We start from the raw sequence: 21208 nt of genomic DNA, 5'->3' as shown, positions 1-21208 counted from the left end.
GCGCGCCTCTAACCGCATGGCCAACTCGCCCGGTAAAGACATAAACGCATCACCATGTTTCGTATTGTGAAACGAGTTTCCCCCAGAAGTGTTATGTAAAGTAGGGGCAGTAGCTGCTTATAGGAGTTATTGAAGTGGCATTGCACTTCGTTTAGCTTACCTTATCTTGGGTGATGACAACTTATCAAATGACAATTTGCTTGTCAACGCCGGTCGCATCCGGCACGGTTACAGATTATGCGGTCGCTAGTGGCACGGGTCGCATCTGGCACGCCACCATATGGCTGGTGGTAATCTGAAATTACCAGCCGTTCATGGATGGCCATGACCGAGAGACAGTGGTGGTGATTATTGTTTTAAAAGGAAGTGCAACTGGGCAACCATCCTCTATACAACACTAACAGAGGAAAAAAATGGAAGGGATCCGACACTTCGGTAAATGAAGATATCGATCAAAGAAATACAAGGCCCAAGGGGGTGAAAATTAAAGACTCCTTAGGCCTCGATACCTAATACCGTCGGTGTCGAAAAAGAACAAGAGTTGACCAAGAGAGGTCTGATAGGATACATGAAAGTGAGGAAACTTGGAAGTACTGGAAGTGAAAGCAATGCCAGGACTCAGACAATGGACCAATCCGTCGCAGATCTACGGGAAAAAACCCACTTAAGATTAAAATCTATACTATAATAAAGAGAAAGTGCGAATTTTGTGAGTTTGTTTATATCTGGAGTAATCTCAGAAACTACTGGACCGATTCTAAAAATTCTTTCACTAATAGAAACATAAATTATGCCTGAGTGCTATAGGTTACATTTTATTTTCAAAACAATTCGAGGGGGAGGGGGGATATAAAAATAATAGGCTAATATAGGAAAAATATCGAATTTGTCGTACAAGGATGAGACAAAGCTCATTTTAAGCCCCTTGACGCAAAGAACAAAACTCGTTAAGCCCTACGGGCCCCAAAACCAACAGTTAAGGAGATACTGGCACCACACTACCTCTACTGGAGGAATCGCGTAAAGAAATGTACTGCCGTAACCATGGCAACATATCCAAGATTCTACAGCTGCCAACCAAAACTGGTACACATAATCCCTAAGCATATCTACAGTATATCTAAAAAACTTGACATTTTACAGATGTGAAAATTGGTATTAATAATATAATAAAAATAAAAAACAGGAATTGTTTATTTTTGAAAAAAAAACTTAACATGGGGGGAAAAAGGGACTAAAAAGGAGGTTGAATTGTTTTTATTAGGATACTGATATCTCAAAACTGAAGATGTTACAGACGTAAAAATTGGTATTTGGAGTCTCCTTTAAAAGGAAAGAAATATTTAACCTTTTGTTTTCGGAAAATCCACTTGAGAGGGAATGAACGGATTGAGTCATCAGTTGAATTCTTTGTATGAGAATACTTATATGTAAAAAAAAAAAAGAAAAAAAACGAAAAAAAAACGAAATATGTTGCAAACGTGAAAATGTGTATTTAGAATCTCCTTTAAAAATTAAAAACACGCGCATTTGGGGGGGGGGGGTGGTGAGAAATAGGAGTTGAATTCTGTTTACGAGGATACAAATATCTCAAAAACTGAAGAAGTTAACTCTTGTTCTCAATCAATCAATCAATCAATCAATCAATCAATCAATCAATCAATCAATCAATCACTACTGATCTGCATTTAGGGCAGTCGCCCAGGTGACAGTTTCCCTATCTGTGTTTTACTTACGTTAGGATAGGATCTGGACAGGTCTTGTCTTGACGGGAACGAGATCACGTGCCACTTTACATTGACCAATAGGAATGCAAATAGCTACTTCAGAAATGAAAATGGCGTGTAATATTCTTCACTAGGTTATAAACGTAAATTTACTTCTTGGGACGAGATGGTAGGTTCCTGGACATCGCAATGAACACATCTCTCCTCTGAGACGCACTTCAAGTAAGATTTCATTAATTTCCACTTACTCATAACATTATAAATATGTTTTCGACCGAGCTGGAGTAATACCGAATACATAATAAGAGCCATAAATATAAAACATCGTTCATATAACCGTATTATTCTTCAGGAACAATACGAAGGTATAACTTAATTCCGTCTTGTGCGAGGTTAATGATCTGTAGGTTGCCATTTGTCACGCCTACAGGTTTGTACCTACCGAGCTCTCTATTGCTTATCTCTCGGGAAGCGAAACAGTCTAATTCTGTCAGTTGTCTTATTTTGACAATTTGGTGCGGTACAGTACCCCATTTTCTTTCAAAATACAAGTAATAACTCACATCATCACGTCGGGCAAGCCCACAAAACAACGATATTTAAGATCCAATATGGCCGCCACCGAAAAGGATTGTGGTAGCGTGACCAGACCTTCCTAGACTGACCTTGGCCGTTGCCTACGCTATAATAGAAGGCCTGGACAAGCCGACACATTTCTGGGCGAACGAAGTAGTTCAGACAATGGCCGCTTGGATCGCGTTTATGTTCTGTTGTTCTCATGTTCGGTCTATATCCTTATATTGAAGATTCATACAATAACGCGAAATAATACATTTTTATTATCATTGTGTCCGGTGTGAATGAGATATAAATATATAAAACAACTTAGAACACACTACACTTCATAGAGTTCTTTCATTTTGCACTTGTTTATTACAAAGGAGTAAAGGATAGGGAAATAGGCCTAATAAGAAGTACTGACCCGATTTTTCCCTATTTCTATAATTTCAACACTTTTCTGCTCAAAGGCTTGCTCTTGAATTTGTTCAATAAATCACAGTCATTAGTCACTTTCTTTGCATTATTATCAAGAACAGGCCTGAAAAATGTTGTAAGTATAACGTATGTGATGTGAGCTTGATCACAGTCGTGGCACTGAAACGTCTCTTTAAACTTTGGAGCGGTAAGGAATTTCAGCTTTCGGACAAGTTTACATTTTCCGAGATATCCTAACGCCCGCGTTGTACATATTAATACATTTTTAAGAAGAAGAATTTGCATCGGCACTTTGTCGGGGAGGCAGAATTCCCCTCACAATACGTACACCGTAATCTGATTCGAAAAAGTGCAAGCTACATATTCTGGAGTTATCATTAGGAGCCGGAAGAGATACTTTTCTGCTGCCCTGTCCAGAAATAGCAAGCCTGCATTTCTCCCGTACACTCGGATCTTAAGGAAAAAGATGAAAATTTATATTTGTGTATATTTCTTCGCTGTGTCAGATGTGCTAGGCACGCAACAATAAACCATCTTAATAATGTTAATAAAAAATAATGTTATTGGCTTTACGTTCCACTAACTACTTTTTCGGTTTTCGGAGACGCCGAGGTGCCGGAATTTTGTCCAGCAGGAGTTCTTTTACGTGCCAGTAAATCTACCGACACAAGGCTGACGTATTTGAGCACCTTCAAATACCACCGACTGAGCCAGGATCGAACCTGCCACGTTGGGGTCGGAAGGCCAGCGCCTCAACCGTCTGAGCCACTCAGCCCGGCAATAAACCATCTTAACCTACAGTATGGAAAGAGAAACTTGACGGTAATTGGCCCCAGGGGCTCTGAAATTTTGAGTGTGGGTTGGCAACCACGGGGCCCTTAGCCGAGTCCTGGCATTTCTTCCACTTACTTTGCCAAGCTCCTCACTTTCATCTATCCTTTCCGACCTTCCTTGGTCAACTCTAGTTCTTTGCCGACCCCGACGCTATTAGGTTTCCGAGGGCTAGGGAGTCTTATTTTCACGCCCTTCCTGACCCTTGTCTTCCTTTGGCCGATACTTTCATTTTTCGAAGTGTCGGAGCCCTTCCAGTTTTTCTCTCTGATTAGTGTTATATAGAGGATGGTTGCCTACTTGTACTTCCTCTTAAAACAATAATCACCACCACCACCTAACGGTAATTTGGAAGCACATAACTAAACAAATGTTAAATGCATCTCAGCAACCATCCATATATTGCAAATCGTGAGACCAAATAAATTTAAAAACGACAAAACTCTTCATATTTCATGTTAGATAAGGCCTTATCTTATAAAATAAAGTTTAATGTATAATTTCTTCACATAAAAAATGTTGCAGTAACACACGTCATCATAGAATTCACGCTAAACAATAGAACATAAACGCGAACCTAGCGGTGGAAAAGAGAAAAACTAATTACCCCGCTTTTAATGCAAGAAATTGGCTTTCTGTCCCGACCTTCTAGTATCTAGTAGGCTTTGCCTTGGCTAAGGTGTGTGACGGCCCTGCACTCTTTAGGTCATAGCGTGCATACAGTAGTATTATAGATATCGATGGAATTCCAAAACTGATTCAAAAGATCTCATAGTACATGAAAATAATTGAAAAATGACATTTATGGACCCCTACAGGTGTTAACAGAGGTTGGTTGCCCAGTTGTTCTTCCTCTTAAAACACCAACTGGCTTAGAAAATGACTCCACACTGTAAGATGCTACACTGATGGTGCAACTGTCCCCTAGTACCACACAGTTCCGCTGCTCGACTTGTAATAGGGGGCCAAGCCCCGCCGAACAATAGAATAGCGGGTGGGCGGGATCTGTCTTGTCTTATGTCTTGTGAGCTCCGCGAATTACTCTGCTGCTATCCAGTAAATCTTGTTGCTTCTGTATTTTAACAACCAGCGCGCCGCTCCGCTTTGTCAGCGGCATGACCTACATGAACAGAGACGTAATAATCTCCATGCCCAGATCTTAGTTGTACAGTTCACTCGCCTGTACAGCTGGATACATTAGCAGCGACGTATCGTGCTACAACTCCTACATACAACAAAAAATCTCATTAGTGAAACGAAGTGAGTATAAGCAGAAAATCAATACAACTGAACATAAATGGAAAGCTCTCGGAGTAAGACAAGGGTTTAGCTGTTTACGAGGAACACTTCTCGAATAATGGCAGTTTGCATTATTTAAGGCCTGTACTAAGTTACTCACCAATGCGAGTAGAAGCGTTTATCTTGGTACCGGCCTGCCGATATCGGGGTTCGAACCCACTAACTCCCGAATGCAAGCGCACAGTTGCGCGCCCCTACCCGCACGGCAAACTCTGCTAAATCCGTATTCACCAACAACATTATCACGGATGAGTATTATCTCGGTTTAAAATTTTACCGGAGAAAGGTTGGCCGGTAAAATATGAAATCTAAGATGACAGCTCGCAGACGGCTGGCATTTTTAACTGAAAGATAAAAATCACAGCGACGAGAAATATGACCAAGTTTATGCAAATAATAATAATAATAATAATAATAATAATAATAGGTGAATAAAAATCGCGCTACATACTTTCAGGACTATGATGACACTGATTTGGAAACAGTTTAAGTTAATTAGAACTTCGACACTGTAGTTTTATCCATGATCAAACATAACCGAAGTGTATTACTTTTGACAAAGTAAAATAAAAAGAACCAAACCCCATGGCACTACAGCCCTTGAAGGGCCTTGGCCTGCCAAGCGACCGCTGCTCAGCCCGAAGGCCTGCAGATTACGAGGTGTCGTGTGGTCAGCACGACGAATCCTCTCGGCCGTTATTCTTGGCTTTCTAGACCGGGGCCGCTATCTCACCGTCAGATAGCTCCTCAATTCTAATCACGTAGGCTGAGTGGACCTCGAACCAGCCCTAAAGTCCAGGTAAAAATCCCTGACCTGGCCGGGAATCGAACCCGGGGCCTCCGGGTAAGAGGCAGGCACACTACCCCTACACCACGGGGCCGGCTTTGACAAAGTAAGTCCTGCGAAAAATCTTAAGTTATTCTATGTTAAAAGTTCACGAAGCCATTCTTCAGCCATATATATTCCTATTACCTTCTATTAGGAAAGACAGTGTAAGCAACTGCGTAGTAATCAGTAGTTCAATGTCAACATTGAATTAAGAGGGAAGAATTATGTCCCTCTACTTCTCTTTAAGACAATGATCACCACCGCGACCTGGGACCAGGTAGAAGCAGACGCGCAATATTTGTACAGAGCCGAGCTGACAAAATTGTCCTAACAAGGACGCGTACCCGAATAAGCCAACCAGCCACTTTGTCTGCTGGGCAACGCCCCATTACTTCCAGCAATTAGCTAAATGAAGCTGTGGCCCACTTAAGCATAAACGAAATTAAATTTTGTATCAGAAGGGTCAACGGCCATAGTGGGGAAGGCGTGTTCGGTTCATCCGGAAGGATATGGATTCGATTCCCCGCCCGGAAGTCGAAACATTGGCGGTAAGCTGTCACTATGGATGTCGGCCCCGTGGTGTTGGGGGTAGCGTGCCTGCCTCTTACCTGGAGGCCCCGGGTTCGATTGCCGGGCCGGTCCGGGATTTTTACCTGCACGAGGGGCGGTTCGAGGTCCACTCAGCCAACGTGATTAGAATTGAGGAGCTATCTGACTGTGAGATAGTGGCCCCCGTCTAGAAAGCCAAGAATAACGACCGAGAGGATTTGTCGTGCTGACCACACGACACCTCGTAATCTGCAGGCCTTCGTGCTGAGCAGCGGTTGCTTGGTAGGCCAAGGCCCTTCAAGGGCGGTATTGCTATGGGGGTCACTATGGATGCAGAGTTTGAGGAATTTCGCAGACTTACTCATTATATTCTTTTCGCTGATTCAAGTTCTCTTTGTAACGCCCATTACGCTCTTTTCCTTTCATATCTTCTATTCCGTCATCATTCAGTTTTCTCGTTTCAACTCTTTCTTTTGAACGTTTTTGCGGAATCCTAATCAAATCCTTCTTTCCCATTAATAAATTTGCTATTCTACAACTGACCACGATGTATTCACAACGACAGCTTACCTCAAACTGAGCTCGCGACTTAACATAGCGCCATATTATAACCGAGTATTCATGTGACGTCACATATTTAGCACAACTTTTGCCTAACTTTGAGGCGCTGTTTCATGAAAAGTGCGTTTCAGATTTTTTTTTTTTCAACAGGTAAGTTACGCGTTCTTCCCAAATACTAACAGATTCACTTTTTCTCATCACCGGGCGAGTTAGCCGTGCGGTCAGGGGCACGCGGCTGTAAGCTTGCATCCGCGAGATAATCGGTTCGAATCCCACTGTCGGCAACCCTGTGGATGGTTTTTCGTGGTTTCCCATTTTCACACTAGCCAAATGCTGGGGCTGTACCTTAATTAAGGTCACAGCCGCTTCCTTCCTACTCCTAGCCCTTTCCTGTCCCATCGTCGCCATATGAACCCCTGTATCGGTGCGACGTAAAGCAATTAGCAGATTTTTTTTTCATATTTCCATTGTTGAGGAACGTAAGTCTACGTTAAACTTTCAAGAAACAGCATTTCCACTGCTACTCATTTTTGGTGCAGGCTGAGTTCGGGCCATGTGCACCTTCCACCCCTCCAACAGCCTTCTCATCTCATCTCATCTCATCTCTTCTTTATTAGAAAGGTTAATCCGAGCGCGTTGGCCATCCGGTTAGGGTCGCACAGCTGTCCGACGTAAAATAAATAAATAAATAAATAAATAAATAAATAAATAAATAAATAAATAAATAAATAAATAAATAAATAAATAAATAAATAAATAAATAAATAAATAAATAAATAACCGACAGATAGCTTTAAATACCTAATAATAAAATAATGATATTTGCTTTACCTCCCACTAACTACTTTTACGGTCTTCGGAGACGCCGAGGTGCCGGAATTTAGTCCCGCAGGAGTTCTTTTACGTGCCCGTATATCTACCGACACGAGGTTGTCGTATTTGAGCACATTCAAATATCACCGGACTGAGCCAGGATCGAACCTGCCAAGTTGTGGTAGGAAGGCCAGCGCCTTAACCGTCTGAGCCACTCAGCCCGGCGCTTTAAATACCTGGGAGAATGGATAAACAGCACAAAAGAAAAGATAGCTATAGATATGAGAGTAAACAAAATGGAAAGGAAGTTTCATACGACAAAAAATATATACAATAAGAAATCTCTATCCGGGAACTTGAAGTTAAGACATTATCAAACAGTGGCCCGGCCAGAAATTTTATACGTAGCAGAAACTCTTAATCTTACAACAACTGGGGATTTTGAAAAATTCGAAAAGGTTGAAAGAAAAATTTTGAGAAAAATACTGGGACCTATAAGAAACATCAATGCCGAATATAGACTAAGATCAGACAGAGAGCTACGTAGTACAGTCATTAAGTTCTGAGACTTGACGCCTGGAGGATAGGCACCCAGACGACTGTGTATGTTGCACACGATGCCGCATTACACGGCGTACACCTACACAGAACCACATCCATCCTCAAAATAGTCCCCATTGGCCGTTATGCATATGCACGTTTGCCAACATTGGTACAGCTGCTGTAAACACCATGTTTCGTTTCAGAGTTATTATCCGGTTGAGAAACGTCGGGTCATCGTCAGGACTACTGATGCGATCATCAGGTTGGTCTTGCGACAGGATTCGTGGCACACTGTGCTGGATTACACGAGGCATGTTGAGATCATCCGTCAGAATTTTGTGGCAAGTACCATGGCTGACCCCATTGCTACTGCGAGATCGTCAACCGATTGGGAGCGGTTAGCACGCACCAACGTTGCAACTTCTTGGATCTTGCGTTCCGTTCGAACTGTTTGTGGCTGACCAGTACGCATCATCTTCCAAACTGTCCCGTCCTTGCACAAAACGTCGGCGCCACCTCAACACAACACTGCGACTTAATGCGTCCTCACCGTAAACCTGCTGCATCATTTCAAACGTTTCGGCAGCGGTTTTGCCTAATTTCTGGCAGAACTTAATGTTTGACCGTTGCTCAAAGTGTGACATGTCCGACGGGCGCATTCAAATCACCGTCACGTCAACCTCATCAGAAGAGCTAATGAGATGAAAGGAATGACGTGCTATATGATAGTAGGAAGGGAGAGGGTGAAACCCGGTGTCAGGACATAGCCTTCTCCTGCCGAATAGCACCAAGGGGTCTGCTCAAGTCACTATCCGACGGACAAATCGACATCAACAGTCATTTGTCCTCAATCCATACGAGCACAGCGGACAGGTGTGGAACTGAATCCAGGCCTTTGTATACCACCACCTCTCATACGCTGCCAGCCAACATTCTGATGAGAATTTTTTCAACCAACGGGACTCGAACCAGCTAACCACGGTATCAGACCGTTTACACTTCAACACCTTAACGATCATGACGACCAGACGGGCTAATAATAATAATAATAATAATAATAATAATAATAATAATAATAGAAGAAGAAGAATACAAAGTTCGAATTCAACACGAAAAATGGAGTAAATACTCGTTTATAGGAAGAGCAATTAGCGATTGGAAACAATTTATCAATAAATTTCCAATTTCTTTGATATAATGTAACAGAATAACACGGAGGTCGAGTCATAAGTCATGACAACAATTTCTTTTATCGCGAACAGGAATCAACACGGAAAATCTAAGATGTGCATTTGCAAACGTACGGTATGTACTTGCGTATGATGCCACTAGATGGTGTGTGTAAACAACAGTGTGGGTCTAAGCATGCCCCGAAGTTCAGTGTGTGTGTGAGAGCGTCACAAAATGGAAGTCAACCAGCAGGAGCAACGATCGTATATTAAAATAGCAGAAATGCACGCCAATGCCATGCAGAGCTGCGGGAAGCATTAGGTGTGTGACTATGATCTAACCCCCAAAGTCGGGAAGCCATTACGTGGACAACGGTTTGCTAACAAAGAGGACATCGTAACAGCATTTCGGAGAGAGGTGTCACACGTTAGCGATACACATGCAGCAGCGAATGGTATTCAGCGCCTGCTCCACCACTGACAACACACAGAGGACGCCTTGGGTGATTATTTTGAAGGTCTCTAACCAGTGGAGACCTGTCCTTTGTACGTAGTCTTGTCTATTTGCTGTCTATACCACAATGAAACAATGTTTACCACTGGCCTGTGTTCTGTCAGTTTCCTACGAGAATCTCCTGAAGTCGGAATTTGTCTTCAGGCACTATACATAAGTACATGCCATATATTTCCACATGCATATCTTAGATTTTCCGTGTTGTCTCCTGTTTGTGAGAAAAAAATAATTGCCACGACTTATGACTCGACCCTCTTAGGTAAACAACTGATAGGGAGTCAGTCACGTGGGTGATAGCCCTAAATGCAGGTCAGTAGTGATTGATTGATTGATTGATTGATTGATTGATTGATTGATTGATTGATTGATTGATTGATTGATAAGTCAAAGAGGGTATAAAAACAGTTCGTAAGATATTATTCGTGGGTTACCTTCAAAAACTGGCTTTTTGCAAGTCCAAAAACTTGGCTCCTTAGGTACAATTTTAACAAAGTTTGTGTGAGGATAAAATATCTCCAGGGCACTGTACCTATATCTGTTTTATTCTGGAAGAGTATGAATGTAGCTGCTACTGCCGTCAATGTTAGCAAATCCATCTCTCGAGTTGCGATTGACGTGAAACTTGATCCCACACTGTGACCGCAGCAGCTGCTGCTACAGACTTGCGGGTAATAGGAGAGAGAATATCACTGATGGTGCATGAATATCTCTGGAGGGTCACAGCTTCAAACAGTAACCACACTCAAGTGTGGGAGTTCGTCTGGATTGTGCCGTCTTCACACAGAAGGTATGGTAACAGAGTTATAGTATATGCCTTCTATGATCAGTCGTGACAGGCTGTATGTCATTTCCGAAGATGTCTTTGAAAAATAAAACTGGTCCGGGCCATATTTAAAAGCCTGGCGCGGAATTGGCCCTTGTTAATGAACAGGACAAGTGCTCATCACAGGAAATGCTGGAAACCCTGATTTCGATGCACCAATCAGCTGTCACATGTCTGCGTGTGCACGTCGCTGTGTCATTACATGTGAGTCAGTGAGTGAGAGGAGCAAACGTGTTTAGTGGCCAGTTGAATGCAACACAAAATGGTGCTCACGATAAAACAGCGCGTGTTCATTGTCAAGTGCTATGCGAAACATGATTCGTGGAAAACCTGTGGGGAACAGGTTGCGCAAGAGTTTCAGACTGGAAGCGTCTTGGCAAAACCTCCAGCAAAGTCTGCAATCTTCGGAACTAGAGAGTTACAGAAAATTCCATTCATTGTAAATAAGTTATTGGAGACTCTCGAAATTATGAGAAAACATGTTTTGTCATACTCTTCTAGAAGCCTGGCCAGGGGCAATAACCTAGTTCCGAAGATACGTTGTCCCGGATTATTATCGTGAGTTGCACAACATCATACATACAGGTATTAGAGAGCCTCCGTGGCTCAGACGGCAGCGCGTCGGTCTCTCACAGCTGGATACCCTGGTTCAAATCCCGGTCACTCCATGTGAGATTTGTGCTGAACAAAGCGGAGGCGGAACAGGTTTTTCTTCGGGTACTCCGGTTTTCTCTGTCATCTTTCACTCCAGCAACACTCTCCATTATCATTTCGTAGAATTTATCAGTCATTACTAAATCACCTTGGGAGTGACGACTCCATGATAATAATACACTATATATGGTTCATCATTACATCCCTGACCCCGTCAAAGACTGGAAAACAGGTTGTAGGTTTTCTTTAATACTTATCAAAATATTTATTATACATCGAAATATGTAAAAAATTTGTAACTTTAAACTCCTGGAATAATGGTCTTTTTTTTTCTAGTGGCTTTACGTCGCACCGACACAGATAGGTCTTATGGCGACGATGGGACAAGGAAGGGCTAGGAGTGGGAAGGGAGGGGCCGTGGCCTTAATTATGGTACAGCCCCAGCATTTGCCTGGTGTGAAAATGGGAAACCACGGAAAACCATTTTCAGGGCTGCCGACAGTGGGGTTCGAACCTACTATCTCCCGAATACTGGATACTGGCCGCACTTAAGCGACTGCAGCTATCGAGCTCGGTAATGGTCCCTTTACTGTAATTCGCCGACATTTTAGCTTTTCTTGTAGCTACATATATGGGAACAGAATATGTAATTACGTATAATCCGGGCTCTGTCCGGCTCCATGGCTAAATGGTTAGCGTGCTGGTCTTTGGTCACAGAGGTCCCTGGTTCGATTCCCGGCAGGATCGAAAATTTTAACCATAATTGGATAATTTTGCGGGCACGGGGACTTGGTGTATGTGTCATCTTCATCGCCATTTCATCCTCATCACGACACGCAGGTCGCCTAAGGAGGTCCAATAATAATAATAATAATAATAATAATAATAATAATAATAATAATAATAATAATAATAATAATAATAATATTCATTGAGCTCGATATTTCCATTATATACCCATGGGTTAGAGAATGAATTGTTTCCACTAGTCTATTACACTTGCATCATCATTAACAAGGGTGAATCTCGCGTCAGTCCCGTTGTAAATATTTTCCCGGCTAGTTACTGTACATCACTGCACTGCGGCCTTGGGGTACCTCTATTATTAACTAGCGGTGAACAAGAAACAGCGGTCAATCATCGTGTTATCTGAGTTACGTCGCCGCGAAGCGCGAGTCGTGACCATCAAGGGCGAGATGTGGGACGAGAGAAACTGGACTACTTCACTGGAGTAGCGGTGCGTTCCCCCACAGTGGCCCGCCAGGTCGCACAGTACAGTTACATACTGTACTTGTATGGGTACAATAAGAAATGAACTTATCAAAATAATTTCGATTATCTGTCCAAAAATTAATCAATCTTTGGATAAAAGATAAGAAAAGCAAAGAAAATCCAAAGAAAAGCAGCTTGATTTGTTTTCGGTGATTTCCGACAAAAGAGTAGCGTTACAAAAATGTTGCAAAGTTTGGGCTGGGAAGACTTGGGAGAAAGGAGACGAGCTGCTCGACTAAGTGGTATGTTCCGAGCTGTCAGTGGAGAGATGGCGTGGAATGACATCAGTAGACGAATAAGTTAGAGTGGTGTCTTTAAAAGTAGGAAAGATACTAATATGAAGATAAAGTTGGAATTCAAGGGGACAAATTGGGGCAAATATTCGTTTATAGGAAGGGGAGTTAAGGATTGGAATAACTTACCAAGGGAGATGTTCAATAAATTTCAAATTTCTTTGCAATCGTTTAAGAAAAGGATAGGAAAATAACATAGGGAATCTGCCACCTGGGCGACTGCCCTAAATGCAGATCAGTAGTGATTGATTGATTGATTGATTGATTGATTGATTGAAGATGGGTTTTAGTAGGAGTTATCCGAAATTCTTCGAGTTAATTTCTAATGATGTTTGAATGGCAACGAATTTCGTGACGTGTACCAGTTACCTTGCATTGGGAGATAGTGAGTTCGAAACCCCCCTCCCCCACTATCGATAGTCCTGGAAACTGTTTCCCGTAGTTTCCGATTTGGCAAATGCTGGGATTGCGCCTTAAAAGGCCACGGCCGCTTCCTTCCGCTCCTAGCCCCTTCCTTACCCATTGTCAACGTAAGATCTATCTCTGTAGGTGCGACGTAATGCAAATATTTAAACAAACAAATACTAACTCCTATACAAATACCTCGGAGAATGCTTAACCTCGAACGTTAATGACTAGGACTGGGATTTTTATGTAGAATCAAGTGGCATAATATGTAATATCGTATAATTAATATAAACTTACCATTTTGTCAGTTACAACACACCAAACACGCTTTGTATTATATTTTGTAACACAGTGAACAATTAAGGATTTTTAAATATGTTCTTTGGAGTCATATTATATGAATATATCACACACATGTTCAATAGAAACTTATTATTTTCAACTCTCAAAGCATGATTATCCCTTAAATTTTGTAGCACAGTGAACTATTAAGTATTTTTCGATGTTTTCTGGGGTCATGGAAAGGCGTTTTTCACTTAGGATGTTCTTATATGCAGAGAGGATCGACGTCATCTCCATTTAGAATTCGGCACGCACTGTGAAATGTTGAATAACCAGGATTTCTCTTCAACACTTTTTCCATTTACTCAACACACTTGCACCAGTTTCCCCAAGCACATTGTATAAAATGGAGCATATTGTGATAAAACACCTTCAAAGCAGTTGCAGCCTTAATCATATATAAACTGCAGCATCAGAATACATCACTAATACCTTTTCCTCTTTCATCTCAGTCAGCCACAGAGATCTTAATCCATCATTCACAAATAGTTGAGTGATTTGAATAGTCTAGCTCTTTACAGTAGACCAAACACGGTTTTGAGGTGCTGTCAGGTTGTAGCTTCCCCACCACAAGATTTGCAATAAATCTATCCTTAGCATCTGTTGTTTCATCAACAGCAACCCATACGAAAGAATTTCCTATATGCTGTCTTATGTTGTGCATTACCTCATCGTAGAAGACTTGGAGATAATTCTTGCGTAGTGTTGATTGATTAGGAACATGCTGCTTGCAGTATTTTTCCAGAAAAGATGTGAATTCAGGCACTTCAAGTTTATACCATGGAATATTGGCTGCAGTCATTGCACTGTATAAGTCTTTATAAAAAGGGTTACTTGAAGGTGAAGGCTGCATTTGTGTTAAGAGGATTTGTTTCTTTTGTAGACCTAACTGTTGGTTTTTTCTATGCAGAGCACTTCGTGCATGTTGCTCAAGCTGGGATATCATGGAACATGCGATAAGTTTGTTGCATGCTTGGCAAATCACTACTTTGCCATCAGTTGCAAAGGACCTGTCAACTGCAATCCATGATTTTAACTTTGAAGCCAGCGAGGACGCTACTGGTGCCATATTGACTCTAGAGGAAACTGATGTTCATGAACTATGTTCTTCAGCTGTTCAAAAGAAACTAAATCCTAATTTGAGACATTTAAAAGGAAGACAGCTCTAAGAATTGATTTGGAAATTCCTAGGTACATAACAAAGAGGTCACAGAAATGCATTTAGAAAAATATTCCTGGAAACTCCAACATGAAAGTGGCAAGTTTTAACGAAATTAAGTCTAAAAGGGATGAAAGATTTAAGACTGGCACATGTAAAGTAAAAGTTTTCCTGCAGCTAATTGGAACTTTTAGAAAAACCTATTTTGCAAGGGTCTCTATCTGCACTCTCAAATATCTGTCACTCATAATTACCTTAATCCCCCTGTTGACAAGACAGACAACAGCCCCACATTAAGTGTGAAACTTCAGTTCAGCAATTTGTTTAATATGAAAACAGGAAAACGCTAAAATATGTAATTTTATGTAATCTCACTAAGAATATGTAGAATACCCAAAAATATAAAAAAATATGTAAAATGAAATTCCGTAATAATAACCCTAACATAGTGTTTCGTGAACATAGACTTTTCCCAGCACATACAGTAAACAGCAAGGAACAAAATATGTAATTACATAGAAATCCCAGCTCTGTTAATGACAGCCAGGTATACCAAACTGGAGAGAGCTTTTCATCTCTGTAAGAACGTTTACAAGTCTAAATCCCTTTCCCTTGGCCTCAAACTTCGACACTATGAAACCGTAGTAAGACCTTCGGTACTCTTTGGCTTAGAATGCTTGAACATGGTCAAAAATGGAAAACTCAGGAATTTGGAACTGAAAGAAAGATGATGAAAAAAAATCATGGGTCCCATTAAAGAGAGTGGTGAACACATAATCAGGCATAACAACAAGCTTTACCAACATTTAGAGAGCATAACATCAGCCATGAGAAAGACAAGACACATCTTCTACGGCCACATACCAGGTGTAAGCATAAGTTTTGCCGGTTTTGTGGTAAAGAAAACACGTAAGGGAAATGCATTTTTTTTAAATTCGAAATATTGGTCATCGGCTTCTACACACTTCGACCACCTTTCAGGTAAGTTATGAATACCATGTCAGAAAAACTGCTTGTCTTTTGCGGCAAACCATTCGTCGAGTCATTCTCCAACTTCCCCGAAATTGCTGAAGTGCTGCTCTGCGAGTGCGTGCCCCACTGATGCGAAGAGGTAATAAGTCAGATGGCACCAGGTCGGGTCAGTACGGCGTGTGCGAAAGAATGTACCATCCAAGCGCTTTCAAGGTATCTTTCACTGGTTTTGCTGTGTGAGACGGCGCATTGCCGTGTCTTTTGACCCATTCCGGTCGTTTTTCGATCAATGCGCGATTTAAATTAATCATTTGATGGTGATAGCGTTGTGCATTAACGGTTTCGCCGGGCTTCAGGAGTTTAGAATACACCACACCGCTCTGGTCTGACCAGACACAAAGCACGGTCTTCTTGCCGAAGCGATTTATCGAAACCATGTCTCACATGTTCTAATCCATGCAGCGTGTTCACCATATGTTTCTACCGGCAAACGATGACTTTCCACAGCCTTATTCTTTTGATTAAAGAAGAAAACCAATGCGTGCCGCAAATGTTCTTTTTCAAGCACAAACGTTGACATGATCACTGAACGATACAAGACAGACGCTAGTGTTAGGTGGACTCAACTTGTGTGCGTTTTTAGGTTAATGTCAGACGAACAAACTGACGAATGTGTCGAATTCATACGCTGCCTACTGCTCGCTGGCGCCATTCCCTATTCATCACCACCAATTTCGCTCAAATTTATAGAACATGCAGGGCTTGGCTAGAAATTAAAGTACCCGAAGTGGGAACTCCAGATGGCCAAGCGTATAGGATTTGTGAAGCGTCAGATCTACAAGAGGAAATTAACACCTTGAGAACCACCTTTGAGAGCAACGGTTACAGCAGAGCTTTGATCTCAAGGGTTCTGAAATCGGCACATAATCGGACGTCTGTTAAGAAAAAAAGATGTAAAAGGAACTGCTTACCTACCTTACACACATAACACGACGGATCGTATTGCTAAAATCTTACGTAGGTACCATGTACGAACTGTTTTTGGAACATCAGTTAAGATTAGGCAACTCCTGCGACAAACTAAGGATAGTTTGCCTAAATTACAACAACCTGGTATCTACAGAGTTCCCTGTACTTGTGGCAAGGTTTATATTGGGCAGACTTCGAGAACGGTGTGTACTCGCATCAAAGAACATACCAGATGTATCAGACTCAACCAACCTGATAAACTCAGCTGTTGCTGATCATGCCCTAACACCTGGTCATGATGTCTTGTTCCAAGAAGTGGATGTTCTTGCCCGTATAAAGCAATATCGCCCAAGAATTATCAGGGAGGCGGTTGAAATACGTAAACATCCAGATAATTTCAACCGCGATACAGGTTACAACCTCAGTGAATCATGGCTACCTATAATCAGAACCATTATAGAGTAATGCTTTGCTGTTACTATTCATTGTCTCTAGCATTGGGCTAAAATGGCGTCCCCTTTACATCTTTGGGCACCATTTGAAGCTTCCTTGTTGCTTTCTCCTAGCAACCATCGTTTCTCTTCTCTTTTGTCTCCTGATGAAGAAAGGCAAGGTTCCTTTTGAAACGTTGAGTATGTTTACAATAATTTACACGGCATAAGCCCAAAAATACAACTCATGAATAAAAATAAAAATGTTAACGCGGCTCTCGCACCGTATAAGCCACTTACGTTAGTGCGCACGCCGAGCAGTAGTTGGCGTAGCGGTAAGAGCTTGGACGGGTAATTCGATGGTCGTGGGTTCGATTCCCCGTCTGGAGACTGGTTTTTATGTCAACATCTATATTATTCATTTTCCAATTAAGCAAAGAGGTGAATCATTCATTTTATTTATTTATACACAAAAGGCATAGAAAAGGTAAAACAATTGGGATTTCATTGTCAGACTTATTTCTTCCTGCGCCAAGAATCTATTGTTTGTGTACAGCCGCTAGGAGCAACCTTCACTTGTCAGGTGAAAACGAATCTTACAGCGAAACGACTATTCACGTTTATGGCACATTCCCCAAGGAGGGGAGATAACCAATAAAGGAGAAAAAAAAAATTCTGTTTGAACACGTCGGGAAAGTTCGCAACTCCCAATTTTCTACAATTGTGCGCTCATTAAGAAAATGATATCCTATATGTCTTTTGCATATAAATAAAATAAATTAAAATGAATGAATGAATGAATGAATATATAAACATTGAGAAAAGTATTCTCGACACGGGGAGTCGAACCCACGACCATCGAATTACCAGTCTGAGCTCTTACCGCTACGCCAACAACTGCTCGGCATGCGTGCTAACGTCTTATACGGTGCGAGAGCCACATCAACACTTTTATTTTTATTTTCTAATCGATTGGCCATCTGGAGTTCCCACTTTGGGTACTTACACTTCAAGCCAATCTCTGCATTTTCTATAAACTTGAGTGAAATCCGTGGTGACGATTAGGGAATGCCCCCTTGTTAGTGAAAGCGGAAAAGACTTATGCATACCCATGGTAGTCATAATGAACAACAAGCGACTGACCTCAAGAATCCGGAGGGAAGGGGACAAATGTTAAATGGTTGGAAGAGACCTAGAATTTTTAAAAACTGATCCCAAGGATATATTCAAGAGGGATGAATTTAGAATGCTGATCAGAACATATGACACTCTCCAGTCAATGACAGGCGGAGTGGCAGTGAAGTGGACACTGGAAAGCAACCCACAGAACAAAGATGAAGGAATACTGGTCTAAGAGTTAGGAAACACGTGATCCAAGGGGTGTAAATAAATAAATAAATAAATAAATAAACATAAAATAAATAAATATAAAATAAATAAAAAATAAATAAATATAAAATAAATAAATAAATAAATAAATAAATAAATAAATAAATAAATAAATAAATAAATAAATCCGGTAATGATCGCTGGGGATAGTAATGTAATTTTTACGTCCCACTAATTACTTGTAAGGTTTTCCGAGACGCCGAAATGACGGAATTTTGTCCCGCAGGTGTTCTTTAACGTGCTCATAAATCAACCGACAGGAGAATGACATACGCTGGACTGAGCAGGGATGAAACCCGTCAACTTGACTTGAGAAAGCCAGCGCGCCACTTAGTCCGGCATACGCTGAGGATGTAGTAAGCTGACCATGTGAACTCCAGTACCTGTAGGTCATCTGGCTGGGCAGTAGTCGCCTTGGCAAGTCAGCGCCCTTCGCTCTTTTCTTTGACACAAGTAGTCAGAATATAATCCTCATTCTGTCTGACATTCACAGCGATATCCAGAAAACTAGGTGCTTTCAACAGCTGAAATTGCTATCAGTTACAGATTTTTATGTCTTCTTCACAAGAAGAATACGATGAACCTCTCACGACCATGAATTTTGTACTTTCTTAAACGAAAAATTTGTTTTTGTCAGCGAAGTTATTGACTTGTCGCCATGATGACGTAAGTACACAGCTATTATATACAGCCTGACTTCTGTTGCCTTCCATCTGGTACCAGATATGGGTATAAGAATAATGGAATGTTCACCATCATACTGTTTAGTGGAAAATGCCATCTTTCAGTAAAGTTAATAACGTAAATTTTCATTTTCTCCACAAAGTTAATACAGCTGATTTTTGCAATGGGACCAGATTGAATTTACGGAAGCTAGACAAAAATATCATTCATGCAGAAATTCAGATGGACTCGTTTTCAGGAAAAATTGTTTTAAATTCAAGAATAGATTTAACCATTCGTTCTTAAATGCAGCAATTTTCTCTAAATTTAGCCTTCTCTGTCACAAGAATAAGTCACCAGCATAAACATTAATGTTCGGATGAATCTCCCCACTCCAGTGATTTGACAGTTTTACTGTATGCAGGTTTCTCAAGAGTACGCAGATCCAACTCCGAGCTACAACTGCACTCAATTTGGTTTGTAAGGAAATACTACATTACCTGTTTTGATCTCAGTGGAATGCAGCATAAAAGCTGGAAAGTGTAAATTTTATTCATAAGATTTATTAATCGCCCATTTAGAATTTTCCAATTACTTTACAGATTTCGAATGTCGAAGACAGGCTTATGTACAGTGGAGCCTCGATATCTCAAATCACCTCGGGAGCAAAATTTTATTTCGACTTTTCGAGATATAGAGTATTCCGTTTTTTTCGAGCATATCCAGCGCATAATTGAATCATATGTATCTACGAGCTTATACTGAATACAGTATTCTTTACATTATTTAAAAATATAGTAACATGATGATGATGCTTGTTTTAAGGGGCCTAACATCGAAGGTCATCGGCCCCTAATGGTAGGAAATGAAACAACAAAAATTTCAAAGGCATCCACTGACCAAAATAAAAATAAAATATGTCATGAAGAATGAATGGATGGACATGAACCAAACAAAAACAGTGGATCAAACTCAAAACTGATCGAAAATAATATTATTACCGACCAAGGAACCACTTATAAAGCACAATGATGCTTGGTGTCTAAAGGGGTGCAAAATCCACGTCTAAGGCCCCACAGAATGGTACATGTCGCGAGTAAAATAGAACCATGGCATGTGTCATGTTGGGGTATTAATCAGAAGTAGCGAAGACTCACGGTGTTCCACACGAGATGGTACTACTCACAAGTATTGCAATACGTACAAGTAACGCAGACCTATGGTGTGTCTCACACAATGGCCCAACTCAGAGTCAACGCAAACCGAGAAGGTTACCCACCTAGGTGTACTAAACACGGGCGCCGGTATTCCCGTGGTGTTCCTCACATAGTGGGCACTAATCACAGGCAACGCAGACCCACGGTGCCGCTCATATAGTGGTACAACTCACAGGCTACGCCCAGATCCGCGGTGTTGCACACATGGGTACGACGCACGGGTACTGGAACCCACCAGGCCAGGCTTTTACTGCTACTAACCACAAACCTATGTCGTACCGAATTTAGTGGTAGTACTCGCAAGTACAGGCAACCCATGGTGTTCCCCGCGTGATGGTACGATTCAAAATTAGTTTCATGGTTCTAATTCAGTCAGTCCTTGGTCGCCCCTTTTAGTCGCCTTTTACGACAGGCAGGGGATACCGCGGGTGTATTCTACATGTGCGTCCCCCACCCGCAGGGGGTAGTGTGTTTGGTCCGCGAGAGGTATGTTATTTTCCTCAAGTCCGCCGGCAAGCCGGTTAGGACCCCCCTATCCGCCACCTGGGGACGCGCCACGTGGGAATATCGCCTCTCGCCCTACATTCGTGGAATATAGTAACAAACGCGTATTTTACGACATCGCTTTAATTATGACTCATGTTTAAGTAACTTTTTAGAAGATAGAATACGGTGCATACAATAATGAAACTAGAAAGTCTACCTCCGTTAACCTTCGGAAAAAAAACCCGATAGTCTCTTCTGTTTTTTACTGTTAATCTGCTATTCTTCCACATACAACATTT

The 21208-nt window shown here is 41.4% G+C and overlaps 1 protein-coding gene across 2 annotated transcripts in view; it reads right to left on the bottom strand.

Moving 5' to 3' along the window:
* OtopLa (Otopetrin-like a) overlaps window positions 1-21208 on the bottom strand; it is a 415689-nt gene that overhangs the window by 335415 nt on the left and 59066 nt on the right. The window lies entirely within an intron of this gene.

Source organism: Anabrus simplex, chromosome 12, assembly GCF_040414725.1.
Source record: "Anabrus simplex isolate iqAnaSimp1 chromosome 12, ASM4041472v1, whole genome shotgun sequence".
NCBI lineage: Eukaryota > Metazoa > Arthropoda > Insecta > Orthoptera > Tettigoniidae > Anabrus > Anabrus simplex.
This window is presented reverse-complemented; position numbering and strand designations above follow the sequence as displayed.